An 18,238-nucleotide genomic window follows, 5' to 3' on the forward strand; every position below is an offset into this window, starting at 1 on the left:
AGGTATGATGATTATTAACATTATATAAGCCCTCCAGACTCTTGAAATAAGGGTCCTAAGCATATTATTACCTTCAGACATATTAGTAAGCCCCACTGAGGTAAAAAGGATGTGATTTAGGGCACAGGTGACTACCAGCTAAGAAATATATATGTATTTTTTTTTCATTCACAAGGGTAATTGATCACTTGTGGAATAACTTCTCTCAGAAACTATCACTTGATCTGTATTTGAAGTGTATAGGAGTGAGCTGTATGTTAGTAATCTCCTTCTACTGCAGAATTGATGAGTCGCAATAAGACTGTAGGAGTTTCAAATAGAAACAGATGTTCTGTTGGACATCCTGTAGCAGAAAATCAATAGTAGGTGAACCATAAGTAGACCTTCCCTCCTGAGATGGCACTACTGTGATAGCTGTACAGGAACAAACTCACCATTGGACTGGGCTAGTAGAGGTGACATTAAGACAAGAAAGGTTTTGTGGCAGGCTTATCAAATGTCCACTATTTGGCTTACCTCAGGTAAAGTAGGTGCTTTGCATGATGCTCTTTAATTACCCTTCAGAGGTACTGTGTACTGATTTCCATCTGCAGCTGGAGTAGGCTGCTTTTCAGTTATTAGCATAGTCCTAAATTTTTGTACGGATATACCAGGTAGAAATGCAAAGGTAAAAGCTCTGAAAAAACATGGTAACATGTTACCTGTCCCAAGGAACTTAATATTTATCTCATCCTGAAGGATGGCTAGGGAAAGAAGCTGGAATGAAGCAATGTTTCTGCTTTTATTCAGAAGTCCACATGGAATGAGGAGCAGGAATTGAGTTTTCCAAATGGTACAACAAACATATTTAAGGGTCCTTTGGAATATAAGATGCTTTACAGACTTTAAATATTTCACTGGTTCTCACATTCAGGCAACATAGTGTGGCACTCTATGAATGTGCAAGAGGGATTTTCAGATGATACTCCTTTTTTTCTTTTAATGGATGTCACAATACAGAGAGAAATATTAAATGCAAGCAAGCCCTATGGTTTTGATTGTGGTTAGTCTGACGGTTCTGGTTTGCTTTAAGTGGAAGCTGATGAACAATGGTTTAAAAGGAGAAAAGTAAAACGGCCCCAGCACTGAGGTCAGTCAGCCACTTCCTACAAGCAGCTGTTTCAGTTTATTTTTTTAATTAAGTTTGGCTTAAATTAATGATGACAGTTTAAAGAGAACTCTTTCACCTATTTAGCTGACTTTACATCTGAAACCAAGTCCCTTCTGTCCAACTGCATTTTGTTACAAGACTTGCAGTTAAGTTCCTAAAAGTTCCTGGTTTCTCCCCACTTTATTTTGTCATCTTTCTGCTCTGTTATTGCCCTCTGCCCTTTCGTGTCCTTTCAAGGGAGGGCTAAAGCTATTGCTGCCGCGGTATGGAAACAAAGTGCCTCCTAATTGATCGTTAATACTGCCAGAGAGTGAGGATGTTGGGAACTGCCATATCAAGCCCATTTACACCAGCTTCTGGGTCAGCTCTTCAGCTGGTATAAATCAGCCATCCTTCCTGGCTTCTTAACAGTTCAGTGTAGGCTGCCCCACTGAGGAGTTGGTTCTGGCTCTGTAGCTTGGTGCTCTCTACAAGCACCAGATCCTACAGGGCTCTTGTCTAACAATGAAGGAATACTCCCTGCTCCAGAATAGTGGTAATTTATATCCAGAAGCCTTAGAATTAATAGCTCTAGAAGTATCTGTCAGCTCCCCAATTTAGGTGATGGGGAAAGAGAAACAGCAGTCTTAATTTATCAGAAAGAATGCAGCTAGAACAAGAGCTTCTCTGATCCTATGAGATACCACAGAGATGCACTCATGTGCATGGTTCTGATTCTCTTCCTAAGCCTGTGGAGTGCCTGCTTTTTTCAACAAACTTCATACTTGCTATAGAGAAGGAAAGAGTTACCTGCTCTGGGGGTTTTGGCTTCATTATCATGGAGATAGCTTTGAGGAATTTAAGTAATCAATTTAAGCATTTTCTGTAGGCCTGACTGACTGCTTCTCTTTTCAGACTAAAGTAATTTTTTCGTAGATGGGGAGACTTTGCTGTAGTGCTTAAGGTAAGAGCTGATGACTCATCACCAAAGTAATGAATGAAGTGCTACTCCTTGTACCTTTCCGTAGTTTGCTAGGAAAGCAATAAGAATTGCATCATCACTCATTGCAGATATAAACATGATCATTATGTGTGCAGTCCTCTGTAAACAGTAAAACGTTAAATGTTCCTTAAATTGAAACAAATCCCATGGCCTGAGCAGTCCTAAGTCTTGTCAGACGTACAAGATTTTCTAGGGAACGGTCTTTAACTTGATTCTTAAGAAGATTGTCAAAAGCAAGCAGACTTGTGGTGATTTGGTCATTAACGAGTTAGAATTACATTGTCTCTACAGTAGAAGTCAGAAGAGGTAGGGCTGCACTTAGTAAGATGATAAAAAGAAATCAGTTCTATAGCTGATCTGAATCCATGACGGAAACAGGCATGAGCTAGGAAGGACAACAGAGGATGTTCTCCTGGGTAAGTCTGTGCACTTTTGCCTTTTTTTTTCTTTTGCACTTTCTTGGAACATACCTTCTAAGTTATATCTTGGTAATCATTATAAATGTTTTGTGATGCCTGATTATAAAGACTTTGTAACCTTCCTTCCTTCCTTCCTTCCCCATTGCATGTTGTTATTGAAATGACTATGTTGCCGATGTAAGATCAAATGTAGTCTGCAGATATCAGGTGAAATCTCCTGTATAGATTTCTGGGCCCAATTCAGTTGAGATGATAAATAGCTGTGTAGGTATCATTATATAAAGTTGTCATAAATTGGGATTAATAGCAAACTGCCATGACTTGCAGTAATTTTCTACTTTTTGTGTACAGATCAGGCAAAAGTAGTTGAAAAAAGGTCCCTGTCTCTGCTCTCCTTCAAAAATACCTAAACTACTTTATTTTGGATGTCTCTTTTCTGCTTTATTATCAAGATATTTAAAATGAATTTCAAACAAAAATAGAAACATTTGAAGAACATAATGACATGCTGCTTTCTTTCAAGCCAATCTGCAGAACCTATTTCAGTGTACTTTGCACAAATTCAGAATTAACTTTGACTGACATTGAACTGTATTTTTTTTATGTTCCTCTGTGATGAAAATCTCTTCTTCACTTGAAAAAAACTTCTTCAGCTGTACTTCTGGTCTTTGTCTAAGGTGTTAACAACCAGACTCTAGCACCTTGTTTTCAATTTTGCCTCTGTTGGAGACACTACTTAAGTTTGGGCTTTTCTTTTATTGGCAGTAGCTACAATGATCTAGGCTTTAATCACCAGCAGCTGTAGAAATGAGAATAGGATTGCAGAAGTCCCCTCGAAGATTCATTGAATTCACATCTGCATGTGCACTGTTTTTCTAGTATTACGCTCCAACTCAGCAAGGTTTTTAATACCTTGGGAACTCATTCTTGGCTCTTTTCCCACCTCTGGGTTAAAATCAAGCGTAAAATACTTACTTATTGTACAGGGAACAGTGATGTGAGCTGAGCAGAGTATCTTTTGCCTGGCTTATTTCAAAGGAACATTTTACAGAATTTATTCTATGGTTTTGCAGAGCTACAAACCTACACAAAACTCCTCCTGAAATCAACCAGACTCATTGTGTTAGCCAAGCCTAGTGGATGCAGAAATAGAACACAAATGAGTACTTGGTCTGGTATTTAATATCCAGCCTATCACATTGTAGATAGTTGGTAAAACACAAAAGGGAATTTGCAGACTGGGACTCCTGGGCTCTGGACCACTTAAAAAACTACTGTTCCGTAATGCCCATCCCACCCCTCAGGTAGAAGTTGCTGTAGCAGGGGTGCAGAACACATAGCTTGCTCTTGGGCCATTGCAGTTGACAGCATGGTGTATTAACTTCAACAGGCATTGATTTCAATTTATGTTAACATGCTGGGCTGTGAGCTGCAGCAGGAGGGGTCTCTGGTTCGTGACTCCTGTCAGATTCAGAAAAGCTGAGGTTATCACCTCAGCAGTAACCTTTTTAGCCACCAGAGCTGAATCCAATTCAATCATGAATCAGTGTCCTTAATTAATTCTCCTTTATAAAGGCCCAATGCAATCATACTGATGTCAATGGAAAAAAAAAAAAAAAAAAAAAAAACAGATGAGTTTGATTGTTCCTTCAATAATAAATAATAAAAAAAATTTAAAGGAGATAAAAAGCTAAAACCAAATGTGTCACTGGGGAAAGGAATGGGCCATAAATATATATCATATTTATTTTTCAAAAAACTTGTGTTAACAATTTAACCCTCACAGTTTCTCAGGAGGAAAATAATTACTGCTCTGAAAGACTGACTTACCTTCACTGTATTCCTTTAAAGCAAATGACTCTATTTGAAAGGTAGGAATACATTTTTAGTGAGAAAAAATATGCTTAAGAAGTAAACTGTCTTAATATCTGGATAGACCTTTCCAGTCTTGACATAGATGTATGCTTAATATTGCATATGCACGAACTGTGAAGAGAGATCCAATCTACAAAGGAAGGTGTAAAGTTTTGGTAAAGACTAAATTCTGAAGATTATCATGGATAAGTTTTCATCTCAGAAAGGTCAGCATTGTTGTACTCTTCAATACAGACATATCAAAAGAGGTTGGAAAGGAGAAGTGCTGCTCCAGAAAATGTCTTTCATTTTGGTCCTTGGGTGTCCTTACATTCTCCTGGCCTCATTAGGAAGCAAATCACAGTTAAGCAAGTTAACTGATGCTTGAAATCTCTGATTTGTGTCTTGTCTGTCTGTCCATCTTGAGTTTCACCACTGCACATGGGAATACTTGTCCAGTAATGATTAGGGAATAAAACCTGCGGCACCAGGATCCTGAGGGAGGGTGATAGGAGCAACCCAGTTTTCATGCAACAAATTCACAAGCCTGGGTTTTATATAGTGTATCTGGATGTTGCAGTGAAAGCAAAATAATTCTTCAAGTTCAAATTAGGACATATTTAATCTTCTTTGGAAGTAACAGCAAAAAATAAGCTGTTGTACTTTTGAAGAGAAATCCGTCAGAAGTAGATCAGCACACAGGCCCAGAGTGAACTTCCTCCATGGCTGTGCCCTGAGTGTGCGCACCTTGTGCTGGGCGGGCTGGCCAGGAACAGAAATACGCAGAGTCCACGCTGGGCCATGAGTGATAGGCTGTGACAAAGTAAGCTAAGATGAAAGAGACTTAACAGTAGTTAAATTAGGACAGAGAAAACCTTGTGTAAAACAGCATCAGTCTGGTCCATCTCTAGTATGACTCCAAGTTCATCAGCAGGCCTATATGGCTCTGAGAGAGTTGGAGACAACCGGAATGATTTTGCCAGCCTTAAATTCCTCAAAGTCAGAAGTAGCAGCAAAATCAGGCCTGGGTTAAGCAGCACATGCCAGAAGGCCTTGGTGCATTTATTAAAAGAGGCTGCCTAAACCCCTCCACAAGACCACTGCAGGGTCCCCATCTGTGGTGGCACAGGGCCAAGGAACAGCCACAGTTGTGACACAGCTCAGCAGAGGCTGGAGTCACGGGCCTTGAGGTTTAGGGCACCAGGACTGTAGTGAGGAGAAGTCTGAGGGCACTGATGTCTGCATCCCAGGGCTAGGAGCAGCCAGGTTCCCCCCCCGGCTTTGGAGATGTGAGGGAGCCTGGGCCTGCGCGTTGCGAGTAAGGGAAGAACTTTTCAGGGCCACAGCGGCCCCTGACAGCCTGAAGTGCCTGTGCACAGTGTGGTGGTGGCGGGGACAGCCGGGCCTACACACTGGTCACAGGGCTCATGCCCTTGTGGCACAGGGAGGTGCAAGTTGTGTAAGGCCTGGGTGAAACATTCCTCAGAGACATCACTGACTGAGGGGGAGAGGAAGGGAAGCCATTTGCAATCTGAGGTCTGCAAGTCTCCAGCTAAGAGACAAGCTGGGCAATAAGACCCAGGCAGAATGCTGATCCTTTTTTTTAATGGGTTGAAACAGAGCGAGCTGCAGCAAACAACACTGTGGATTTATTCAGCTGCAGGAGCGGCACACAGCAGGTGCCTTGGAGGGACAGAGGGAAGGAGCAGAGGAAAAATGAAAGAGGCTGAGGAGAGTGAGCAGCCAGGGAGAAACCTCTGGAAGGTTCGGGCATGCAGTCAGCTGCGTTCATGCTTTATGTCACTGCAGAACATTAAACGAGCACTTGAAAAGGTAATTAGCACCTTTTCATTGGACCAGAAATCAGAGGTGTAATTTACCAGAAGTCAGTGAACAATGTAAGAGATCTAATTTAATCACGTTGTGTAGCTTATCCAGGGTGAAAAATGAGAAGCATAGCTTGGCTGAGTGGTTACGCCTACAGCAAAGCCATTTCTGTCCCCCACACCCCCACCCCGCAGGACAATGCCGCCGGTACATGAACTGCGCTTGGTGCAGGGCTGAGGCAAGACACAGGGTACTTGTACCATTTAAATTCTACGGCATCATTTTCATTGTTTCACAGTAAAAGCGGGAGGTCTATGATACACAGGGGATAAAAAGCTCCTGTCTAGAAGAGGTAAAAATTATAGCCAGAATTCTGCAATGTAGTCCAAATCTTTTCTTCCAGTGCCTCTACACAGGTACTCCCAAATTCAGGTAGAAGGGGGGCAAACAGGCTTTGTTTGAGCCCAGTGTAGATGAAGCCTGCTCTTTCAATATTCAGAGCTCAGTTTAGACTGTCCAGTCCTGCCTTTAGGGTTTGGAATGGGTGATTCAGCTTATTTCTATTCTTTGTACCAAGTGAAGTGTTCAAAAGATTGATAGTTTTTTTCCTCCTTTTATCAAAATTTAAGTGCCATATAAAGAAACTAAGCTTTAACTCAGTTACTTTTCAAGCTATAGCACAAGGCAAGTTACCTTTATTGGGATTTCTTAAGTAAAAACGTGAACTGTGTATGAGCACAGTTGTAAACTCAAGCTGTTAGCTAACTAACAAAGCTGCAGTACAGCAAATCATGTTCAACATTACACCACCTAATGAGGATTAAACTTTGTCCTCTGAACACTACTGCCTTTCCAAGATTTCTGACTTTGTTTTTTCTTCTAAATCTTTGTATGTGTTTCTGTGGCAGTCTGGAAAACCTGGAAGACCTAACCACAGTGGCTAGAATTAAACCTGCTGATCATACTGGCCACCTCTTGATAAGTACAGATGGTTCCTCTGCTATCGCTGTTTTAAAGGTCTTCACAGTTGCACTTGAGAAAAGAGGCAGCTGAACCTCAGCAGCAGAGCAGTACTCTCTGTCCTCACGTGCAGCTCCTCTGTTGGCAGCTGTAGTGTGGCCAGCAGAAGATAATGAACTTGGAGGTGATGTGGTCTGTACTAAACATGTCAAGAGAACAATTTCTGCTGACTTTTTCTGGGTGAATAGCCGGGACAAATAGTAATCAGTCCAAACAAATAAGATAGAAAAAGTAGTAATCGAATTTGATGTGGCAATCTCTAAAAGAGATGCAGTTTACTTAACAAAAATTCAACAAGCAAAAAGTGTCTCTTTGCTGCAAGACATTCCACTCATCCCATAATATATTACCATGCTCCTAATTATTATATCTAATTATATATAGATTTTCCTAAGCGCATTGGCAAGGGAAATATGTTGTAAAATATAAGTTGAAATATTACTGTGCTATTGTTGAGTCAGCTCCTGGGACATGAGGCGTTAAATATCTGTATCTGTGGCTGATTTCAGTGTTTTTTATGTTGCTTAACCACACTGCTAAGCTGTATTATTGCAAACTTCCCCTTGCTCATTAAATTTAGTTTCTCTGCTCTCCAGGTGTAATCTGATGCCTGCTAAAACTCTTTCCCATTCTTGCGCTTTTCTTCCACCAGATGTTTACTTCCCCAACTGGCCTTATTTCTTTTATCTTTTTTTTATTTTTTTTAAACTAGACTATAAACATTGATCATTTCAAGTTTCACGGTAAAACTGTACCATGTGTTGCTTCTTCCTTTGTATTGCAGCCTGGTATCAGTCCCCTGCAAACCCTAATATTCTTGGGTATGATTTGTACTCTTTGGTCAGTGGATGTGGGATGTGATATATTGTTACCTGTACTCTGTTTCATCACATGTCCTACAAACCACTTGAAAGATTTGGACCTTGAGGATGAGTCCACATTAAGTGAATTAGAATATTAAGCCATAAGGAAAAATAGTTGGCAGTAAAGCATGGCAGAGAGAGAGCCCTGGAATGGAAGAATTACTTTTCACTTTCTCTCTCCACAAGTGGGTAACAGGAGAGAGTCTGACACAGGCATATTGTTTCAGCACCCCCATAAAATATGTTATGGCCTTCCTTAAAAAATGAATAGTAGTGATTAACTGTTAAAATGAATTGCTCTTTTTTTGTTGTTTAAAAAAAAAAGGAGAAAAGACCCCTAAATCATCGCATTTATTAATTTCTAACCACTAATCTTTTTAAGTAATCCCCTTAAAACACCTCTGAAATGCTTCAAAAATCTCTAGGAGAGTATCAACCAATTACACAACAAATGGCTTCAAATAACCATTGTGTAGTCATGTGGTGACTTGCAATACAACTCCTGTTTCTTTGTCTCTTAATTATGCAATGATCATGTACTGCACTTGATGACTGTATTGAAATGTACAGCAAGCCATGCTGTCAGATAAGCCTTATACTGTGAGCAGTGGAATGAGGATGAGCTAGGAGGCCGACGTTGTGGCTGACATGACTAGGTATTTGGTAGAAGCCTTTTTAGGTGATTAACAGGTTGAATTTTTATCAAACGTTACAACTGTGGTTGCATATGGAAAGGCAACATAGATGAGGTGAACAAATGACAGTACTGTTGATGTTCCTTGTCTTAGGACAAATATAGAATAGAGGATGAAACTATTATTAGAAAAGCTAAATTTATTTTTGCTGCTTACACAAACCAACTAGATCTCCCATGGCATGGCTACTGTTTCTAGCAAAAAAAAAAAAAAAAAAAAAGAATAAAAAGAGAGAGAAAAGTCTGATTAACTTCAGATTGTTTAGTCTGGGGGAGTGCCATTCTGTCCTTGGAAAGGCTGCTTTTATCTCCTTGTAAAAACACTGCATCTTTCAGTCTTAAAGGACTCTGGTGCTTTCTCCTGTCTCAGCTTCATACTAAAATGGCTTGAAGCTCAAATATTCCATGATGGACTCTAATTGATTTCTAGTCAAGACCTCTTATATCATATTTCTGAAAAGCCCACTTCTTATTGGCAGGCTATTTTCCCCATTTTTGATTAGTGTGTACTTCTTCAGTTTTACAGCACAGGAAGCAAAATGTATTTACGTGCAAAAGTTACCTGAAAGGAAATGAGCAGTGGACAAAAGCAGAGCTCGGCACTGGCAGAGCAATGTGCCTGTGTTTGTGAGTGCCACAGCCAAAGAGCACGGCGGCTGCCTCTGAAGATAGGCACAGATATTACAGTGTTGCGAGTTCAACATGCAGAAAGCAAAGTGAGGAAAATTATAAGTTTCAAACATCCCTTTTCTGTTTTTCCATTGCACACACTGCAGTCAGAGCAGCCTGACCACAGGTCTGTTTGATATTTATAGAATACAACTCAGTCACATACCACAGAAATGCAGAAGAGAAAAGACCCACTCACAAAACCTGTTAAAATGGTTTGCTGCGTGGTACCTAAGGCTGATGAGCGTTGCATGCAATGGTGGCTGTGGGGGCTTCTCCCCTGGGCATGGGTCAGACCTCTTCCTGTGTTCAACACAAATGTTTTCACAAAGTCCGTGATCTGTGGATCCGACCCTTAGATGTTATACAGGTAAAACATGGAAACGAAAAGGACTCTGGGGAAAAACATCTTATTAAACCCCTTCAGTTCTTCATTCTGGGGAGAAAAAAAAAAAGTGCACTTCAATGTAATAAAAAACAGTTCAATCTTTTGGAAAGATTTAACAACGCAATCTCACTTGAAGAGAAATTCAGCATACTCTCTGTAAAAATGGATCCTGGCAGTCCTCAGTACTTTTGTCCAAAACTTCCAAAACTCACCTGCCCAAGTGCGAAGTTAGGACCTGCCCTGAGGAAATGTAAATATGCTGTTATATTTTCCTAAGCTGCTAGCAAAAGTTTGTAAATGCAGTTTCCAGATCACACCCTTGAACAGAGAACACTGTGTCCTGTGCAGAAAAAAAATGAATGCCACATTGCCTTCTCTTTAACAGAGAAAACTTGGAGAGGGGCATGGCTGGACTCACAGAGACTGTCTTAATCTTTTTAACCATAGTTCCTTTAATTTTAATTTCAGAAGTAATTCAGGCTTATAGCATACGTCAGCCACTACCTAGTGGCAATTCCAAGCAGCTACAAAAGCGTTTTAACAGGTCTCTTTGCATCGTTAGAGATGTAGGGCAGAGCAAACCACTGTCCTGCAGTTGCGCAGGCAGTAGGATGGGAACGATAACTGGAAATTATCACAAAGGTGGATGAGAATTAGCGTGTGGAAGTTGTCATAAACCACAGCAACCTCAGCAATGGAGTTGTGTGGGGCAATTCATTTTTGTGGCGCTCTCTTGCAAACAAGTAAAGCTTTACACAGTCAAATATTTCAGATGTGCTCAACATTAGCTTAATTCTAGCGCTGATGTGGGGACTAAATTTGATTTCCAATGATTTACATTAGTTTTTTATCACGACATGTCTAAGCATCACCTTACAACCTCACATGCTCATTGGTCCCCAACTCCATGTGTTTTTGTTTGTTTTGGTTTTTTAACCACAACTCTGCAAAGCAGAGGCCACCGTTGCTGTCTGCAGAGAGCACATTTCACATAGCACAAGCACTCCAGAAAACACTTCAGTAAAGTTCAGGGAGGCACCAATTCATGATGTAGATATACAGAAAACTTCATGCATGGCTGGATGCGGAAGAATGCATTCCAGAATGCAAACCGTGACACAGTGAAGTGGGATTTCTCCTGCTGTAGTGTCTTAAAGGGCACTACAAGGTCATATTACACTCATCTTTCTTAGATGAAAACTTTTGATCGTGGGATACACATGGATAAACCAGAGGGGTGATAGCTGCATGTCTTTGTGATTGTAACACACAATGTGAGCCTCAGAAGTGCTGGTCAAAAATAAAGAGGAGGAAAATAAATACAATGTGAAAAGGACCGTCTCTGATAGAGAGATGGTAAAACCTTCTTCTGACCAGAAAATGATGTCCTTATATGAGCGCTGGCCAGAATGAAACTAGAGAATGAAAGTCTTGTTTGGTGGATTTTCCTTTTTTCTGTACTGTCCCAAGGACACCAGATATCCACAAAGGCAGCCTAAAATTTTCAAGGCATTCTTCCTCGCTACCATTTCTCAGCACAAAAGTAAGTAGTGCTTCTGTGAAAGCTGTATCACAACTTTTTGATGAAATATTTTTCAGTGAAATAAAGTAAAATGTGATAGACATGCAGTAGTAAAAAGTACATCTTTGGAAATTAAGTTGTTTGTTTGAAAACCCTAATTTCATTTTTAAAAATGCAACAGTATTAGTTTTAGTAGATGAAAAAGATCGAGTCAGCTGTTTTCCAAACTATATTTGTTTCCTAAAAATGCTGTAGAAGAATTTGTAGGAGCTTCTTAACAGTGATGTGAAAGCTGTCAGTGGAGGGGAAAAAAAAAAAAACAAAAAAACAAAAAAAAAAACACTATCTTGAAATCACAAAATAACTTAGCTTATCAGACACCACCACACAGAGCCTGCTCAGAGTTTATACTGCTGTAACACTGTGGTGAACAAAGCTGACAGTTTCCACAACTGGAGGTATTGTGAGTAACAAGTGAGGAGTTAGCCCAAAATTACAAAGGCAGCTGGATATGAACCTTGATGCCTGGCAGCATTTAAAGAAACAAATGGTTCTGGTGACTACCTCCCAGCGATTTGGTTAGCTATTAAAACACCCAGCACCTCCTGAGAAAGGAATATGCTACTCAGAAGTCAGTGATCTGCTAATGCTTCTGTAGTTACCTTCCTGAGTTTTAAATACTGAAAATGAAGTATTCTGATGTTAAATATTTTCAGAAAACTTAAATAACACTGTAACTGTGAAGAAAACTGAGAGGAACAAATCATTCTGAACGTTACCAGCAATGTAATTCGCTCATCAGCTGGGAGACAAAGGAATGTCAATGTAAGCATCTAGGACTGTAACTAGAAAGAGCAGAAGGTTATCTGGAAGACCAAGATGATGCAGTTTATTTTTGGTGTGCTGTTCCTCTGCTCCATTTGGTTGAGATTGGAGCAAAGCTGGATAATGAATGTAATATAGTGCCTGGGGACAGACAGTATATATCAGGATGGTTTAGCATGTAGCATAATATGTGAAAGACTAACCAGAAAGGCTTTTGTTTGGGGGGTTTGGTTTTGTTTTGTTTGCTTGTTGATTATGAAAGAGGCTGCAGTACCAGCTGGGCAACTGCAAATGGTTAATCTTCCAGAAATTCAGAAGAGCCCTATCAGACTAAAGCTTTAAAAAGAAACGTAGAAAATGAACCTACCCATTAATCATTGCAGAGTCCATGACCTTGCAGGTAAAATAGCATGCTAAATGATTATTTGCCTGCCTGCAAGTGCAATCACCATAATTTTAACCCTGTTAAGATGTTTGAAGAGTGCAGCCCTCTTGCTTTCTTCTTGGGAAAGAGCTCTTATAGTCTGTGTTGGTTGCACTTCCCTACTTTGTAACGAAGGTTCTTGAAATGTATTCAGAGAAAAGACAGACTGCAAGCAAGCAGGACTAGAGAGGACCCAGGAGCCCCATGGGACACTCTCAGATGGTCGCCGTGCATGAGAAAGGGCAGCTCGAGAAAGGTAAAATAAATCGCTGTGGCACTGCAGGAGCTGGGAAGGCCTGGCTCTGCCTAGCTCGGCCTCCCGTCCCCTCCGTCACTAAGCCAGTGGGAGCTTTTCTCTGCATTGCCATTTCTCCATCCCTAGAGGTGGGAGGCTGATCCTTGTCCTCACAGACCACAGTCACTGACACAGAGCTGGCTGTTACTACTGCCAGACAGGCTCGTGGTTAATACAATGGAAGGGAAAAAAAAAATCTCCCAGCTATTTGATGCTATTGTTCTGTTTATGTGTATTCTTAATGACTTAGAAAGGGAAAGTAGAACATGCTGATTTTTATCCCTATGTCTGTTGTGAGAGGCAGACGCAGTCATAAGAGCTGATAGGAACTGTGATACTATGGATGAAAGGGTATATCAGAAACTGAGACTTGAAAGCTTTGTTTTTCGTAAGTGAGATATATAGCTTTCCAAGTAAAGGCGTTGCTTGGGGTGTGGGAGGACTGGTGAGCAAGACTGAGAACTGATACCTTCCTCAAAGTACTCAACAGAATTCATTTTTTTTTTTGCCTCCAGCTTTTGAACAGCTTTAGAACTGATTAGAAAAGGATAATTTTGAATATATGCATATATAGATAGATTAATTTTCTATGGTCTTCTTATCCTTCTGCTCCTAAAATTGTCAAAAGTTTCAAAGGGTATTGAAATGCATCCATATTTCCAACAACCATATTCGAAATACCAAATCAAAATATTATAAATTAACATTTTAAGGTAAAAAGCAGATAGACAGGGTCAGCTGAAAATCGCCTCAGGTTGATTGTCACCCTCCATCCCTCCCCGCGGCTGTTCATATCTGTGCTACGTCCTCCTTGGCTGAAGGGCTGTTCTCGTCCTCCTTGCAGTCTGCCTGGGACACGGCAAACACCACTTCACCATTTCCACCAGGAACAAAGAACCATGCACAGCGCTGGCTGCTGCTGACGCACGGGGCAAGTTTGATACAAAAACATTTTTGTTACAGTGCAAGATTTGTCATGCTAGCATAAACCTTTGTGTGGAGAACTTTATCTATGCTTAGCATGATAATGGTAAAGCAGACATAAGTAAATTAACCGGCACAAGACAAATGTCAGTGAAGTTAGTTTAAGAAATTTAAGCCGATACAAAATGAAATGTGTTCCCTTTGGAATTGCCTGCTGTAGGGTATTTGTGTAGCAGATTTGCATCTTAATTTTAAAACCAAACTTAAATGTTACCTCCTATTTGATTTTCCTTTTGTTTTGCCACCAGCTTCAGTAGGCAGCAGAGAAGTCCCACGGGGCCACAACCCAGGGCAGCCTGCAGCTCTTGATCTTGCTCCCACTTGTGAGCAACACCATGAGAAGATCCCAGCAGCAGCTGTGGGGTGGCCCAGCAGACAGGCAGCACCAGTGCACATTGCACCTTGTAGGGAACAGCACTGGGCAGAGTATGATGCTGCATTAATGCCAACACTAGCATGGGGGAGCAGGCACTATCCCTACAGAGACCACACTTTGGGGCAGCCAAAGAGTTTGCCAGTGCCAGGAGAGTTTTGGACAGTGCACCATTGCTTCTGCTGAATTGCCTCTTGGTATCTTCTACACACATGTTGATTTATTTGTCAGGAAACAGAGGAACCTGGTAACTCTGTGTGATCCATAATGATAATAACAAAAGATATAAATCAGATGAATTTCATTTGACTTGCACAGAAAGGGTTATAGTTTTGCCATAAAAGTTTATTCAAGCTAAGGTATTCTTGAAGATTACTATGCCATCCAAGGGTTTACTTTATGGATCTATACTATGAGGCTAGAAATAAAGGCTAGGCTGTGGCTTCGTTCCAAGTCCTTAGTATGAGTACTCAGCTGTTACAGAGTGGAAGTAAACCAGAGCACCTTTGGAAGCTCAAAGGAGATGGAGCAAGCCTTCGATAAGCTCCTAGAAGGATATCGAAAGAGCAACTTTCAATAAGTTCACACCTATAAACAAAGTCAGATGCTTCCGTCTTTCCTCTTAATCCTCCCAGGTGCTCTGACCAGGAAATTTGGGAACTGCAATGACATTTAAAATTCTTCTAGCCATCCCACCTGCTCCATGTCTTGCTTCACCTTCTTCTTGTAAACTCATATCCTGACACCGTGTCCTCAGCCCCCTCGAGCTGTTGCTCCCTGTCATCCTGTCTGATCCCCAGCCACTAGGGGCAAGAGCTCTTCCCAGCGCAGCCTCAGGAGCCACAATCTCAGCCTGGACCAAGTGTCTGCATGTCAGCTGCCTGTGCCCAGTGTCCTACACCACAAAACACCAGAGTGATCCATGGAGCAGCTACCTTAGAGCAGTATTTTTTTTTCCTGTAGAAAGCAGCATGTTCCAGCTACCATGTTTGCTCTCTATATCCTGTATGTTTCTGCTAGAATAAAGTTCCTCTTCATTCCAGGCGGCGGTGTGAAATACCTAGTGGTCAATAAAATCCCTCACAAGCTGTGGGATGACCACCACTGTTACAAGGCGCCCGAGGAACTGACCTGTGACAGTTTCAGTTAAAAAGGAAAAAAATGTACCCTCCATGTAATGATGCCACAAAGGATTCCCCTTTGATGCACATAGTTGGATGAGTTAAGAGATCTCTCCTCAGAGTTACGTTGTTTAACGAATGTTTTCCCGTTTATCAATAGCAGCAGTGTTAGGCTAGGTAAAGTACTGTTAGCTGCCTTTACACGCCCAGAAGTAAGAGAATGACACAAAACTTGATGCACTGCCCCACAGACTTCACTTTTCCAACCATGCAAAGGTTTTGAACTATTAAAGACATAGACACGGTGGGATTTATTGCTCCTCTTCCTTTATTAAACATGATGTGCTGAAATAGGGCTGACCTTACAGTCTTTTTGTCAGTTCCAGTTCTTGTTTCTTTTGGTTGCCTTCTGCCAGATAGATCCTTAAAGTTGGCAATGCTGCCTTGGAAGGCAGATCCCGTCCTTTCCTTTGGAACAGACACGTTTATGACAGCTGCCTTTTTGCTCTGTGAAAAAAGTGGTCAGCAAGAGGGGTTCTGGAAGCCTCCAGAAGCCCTGGCCATGAGCGGGCCACTGGGGGCGGTGGAAACAGGAGCGCTCTCTGTGCTGGCTGGAATTTCCTTTCTCAGGAGTTGCAGCTGGCACTCTGGGCCTCCCAAGGATGACTGCAATGAAGTCCTTTTTCCAGACTAAATAACCATGCTAATGTAAGCAGCTCTCTCAGAGGCTTGAAGATTTTTAACAAGATTCTTTTGATTCAAATCAAGCGGGTCTCTTACCTCGAGCTCTTCCAGAAGCGGAGAAGGGACTTGTGGGACTTCCTGAAGGCAGTAACAGAAGAGACTGCTATTTCAATCGCTCCCCTGGCCTCATTCGCAAATCTCTTCACTGTTTTCTGTGGGTTTGGTTGAACCTTCCTGAAAGCTTATCAGTTTGAATCAAAGCCTCACCTGCCTCCATATGTTGAAGACACTGTGCTATGGACTTAAGCAAGTTCTGGATAAAGCCTCATGAATTTTAAGTGTCCAGGTCTTTATCAAGGAGCTGGATTTAAAGTTTTTCCCAGTCCATCAAGACATCCTTGTGAATCATTGGCAAGAGCAAGAACATTTTGAGGAACTTCAGTTGTACCAAAGGAAAGAAACTTGTGATAAATTACGTTAGTGGATGTTAAGTTTCAGTTTTGACCTGAGAGACATTATTCCAGGATCTTCCTCTGCAGCTAGCAAAGTATTTTAAAAGTCCTCAAGCGCTGATTTTTTTCACACCTCTATTGATAATGTGGTTACGTATCTGCTGCATTGCAGCAAAAGGTAAAGCAATTATCATATACTGTTTATCCTTTGTTTGGGAGAACTAGGAAGCTCAGTTGAAGGGCAACCTAAATGCATGAAAGACACTACTGAAAAACAAAATCTTTGTACTATTTTCAGGACAGAAGTGCAGAAGACAAGATTGTACATCATTTGTTAAACAGTCTGTCTTCCATGAAACCTCAAAAGCTTCTTTTCATATCCAGAATTTCTGGCAAGTTGTTCCTTAAACTCATACTGCTTAGCAGTTTTCCTTGCCTCCCTGTACGTTTACTTCTGCAGCGGCCAAGAGGGCAGGCTGAGCTAACTACAGATAGCATCATCTGATGCTCTACGTCAGAACCAAATATATAAATATATACATATATATATATAATACAGAGCCCTTTGATTCCCTACTCCCATTAGATGTTATGCAGCATTTCTATGCATTTGAGTGATGTTACTGCTGATACTTGGTTTTGGAAGATGAATGCTCACCCATACACAGGATTCAATTAACATTCTTTTATGACTGCATCCATATTTTTCTTAATGAGCATACTCCTTGGTGAGAGTGAATATTTACCTCGTGGCATTAAATCCACAGTTATCTACCACAGTCATTAATGATCATATAGCAAATGATCACCCCAACACTCTGGCTACATTCCAGTTCAAGTAATTATATTCTGCCTCTCTTAATTTCCTTTCGAGAGTAATTGGACATGATAATAGTCTTCACTTGTTATCCTAAACTGCTGTGCAGCCTGACCACATCTCAAAGCTTCAAGGACTTAATCACAGCTCCCAATAAGTGGAATATTGATAGATGATCTCTCTGTTCACCCCATCTTTTTACCACATAAAAATCCATTAATTATCATAACACCAAATGAAGGCATCTACCAGATTTGACTATGTAGATGCAATACACCATACCATCTGTATAGTGCTAGCTGTCTAGAGACATAAGCCAGGAGTTTAAATGTTCTCAGAAACTTACAAAGTCATTGATTTTAGGAAGCTGATGATATGAATTGCTGTACCTTTATGTGCCTCTGCCTTTGTCTACATTAGCAAGCAATTAGGCATAGGAAGAGCAGCTCAGTACAACAATGCAACTGGCTGTGAGAGCTCTACATCTAGAGTGCAGGCAGTTTGGCATTTTATTTTAGATTATATTTAGTTTGATTGACTGGACAGCCTGAATGCATGTGGTTTAAATGTCTCCTAAGGACCACTTTTGTCCCTGCTAGGGGCTGAAGCACAACCAGTGTGTACCTGAAGTAGACAGCTTCTGCTTTAGTTTCCTCCAAAAAGAAAATGATTCATACACTCCAAAACTGCAAATCAAACTAGGGCAGGATAAATGAGGATGACGGAGACAGTTGCTGCAAACCTGCTCTACTATTCTGAGCATTAACGTGGATGGGATCCACTGTACGCTGAAGTGTATTGTTATATATGCAAGGACTGTTAAAGGACAACAGGTCTTAACCGGGCGCTGTATTCTGATGAACAATGGGAACAGA

General features: G+C 41.0%; 1 long non-coding RNA gene across 9 annotated transcripts; it reads left to right on the forward strand.

Moving 5' to 3' along the window:
- The first annotated feature begins 343 nt into the window (after nt 1-343).
- LOC308196983 lies at nt 344-17,599 on the forward strand. Of its 9 annotated transcripts, none has more exons than XR_013952513.1 (5): nt 344-1,685; nt 2,045-2,093; nt 2,424-2,548; nt 12,792-12,893; nt 13,646-17,599. It is a non-coding gene; the product is annotated as an uncharacterized lncRNA (long non-coding RNA). The 9 variants fall into 9 exon arrangements; XR_013952514.1 differs by having other exon boundaries at nt 2,511-2,548; XR_013952506.1 differs by having other exon boundaries at nt 344-2,093.
- Nucleotides 17,600-18,238: the final 639 nt, after the last annotated feature.

This window comes from Anser brachyrhynchus (assembly GCF_964034855.1).
Source record: "Anser brachyrhynchus genome assembly, chromosome: 6".
Classification (NCBI taxonomy): Eukaryota; Metazoa; Chordata; class Aves; order Anseriformes; family Anatidae; genus Anser; species Anser brachyrhynchus.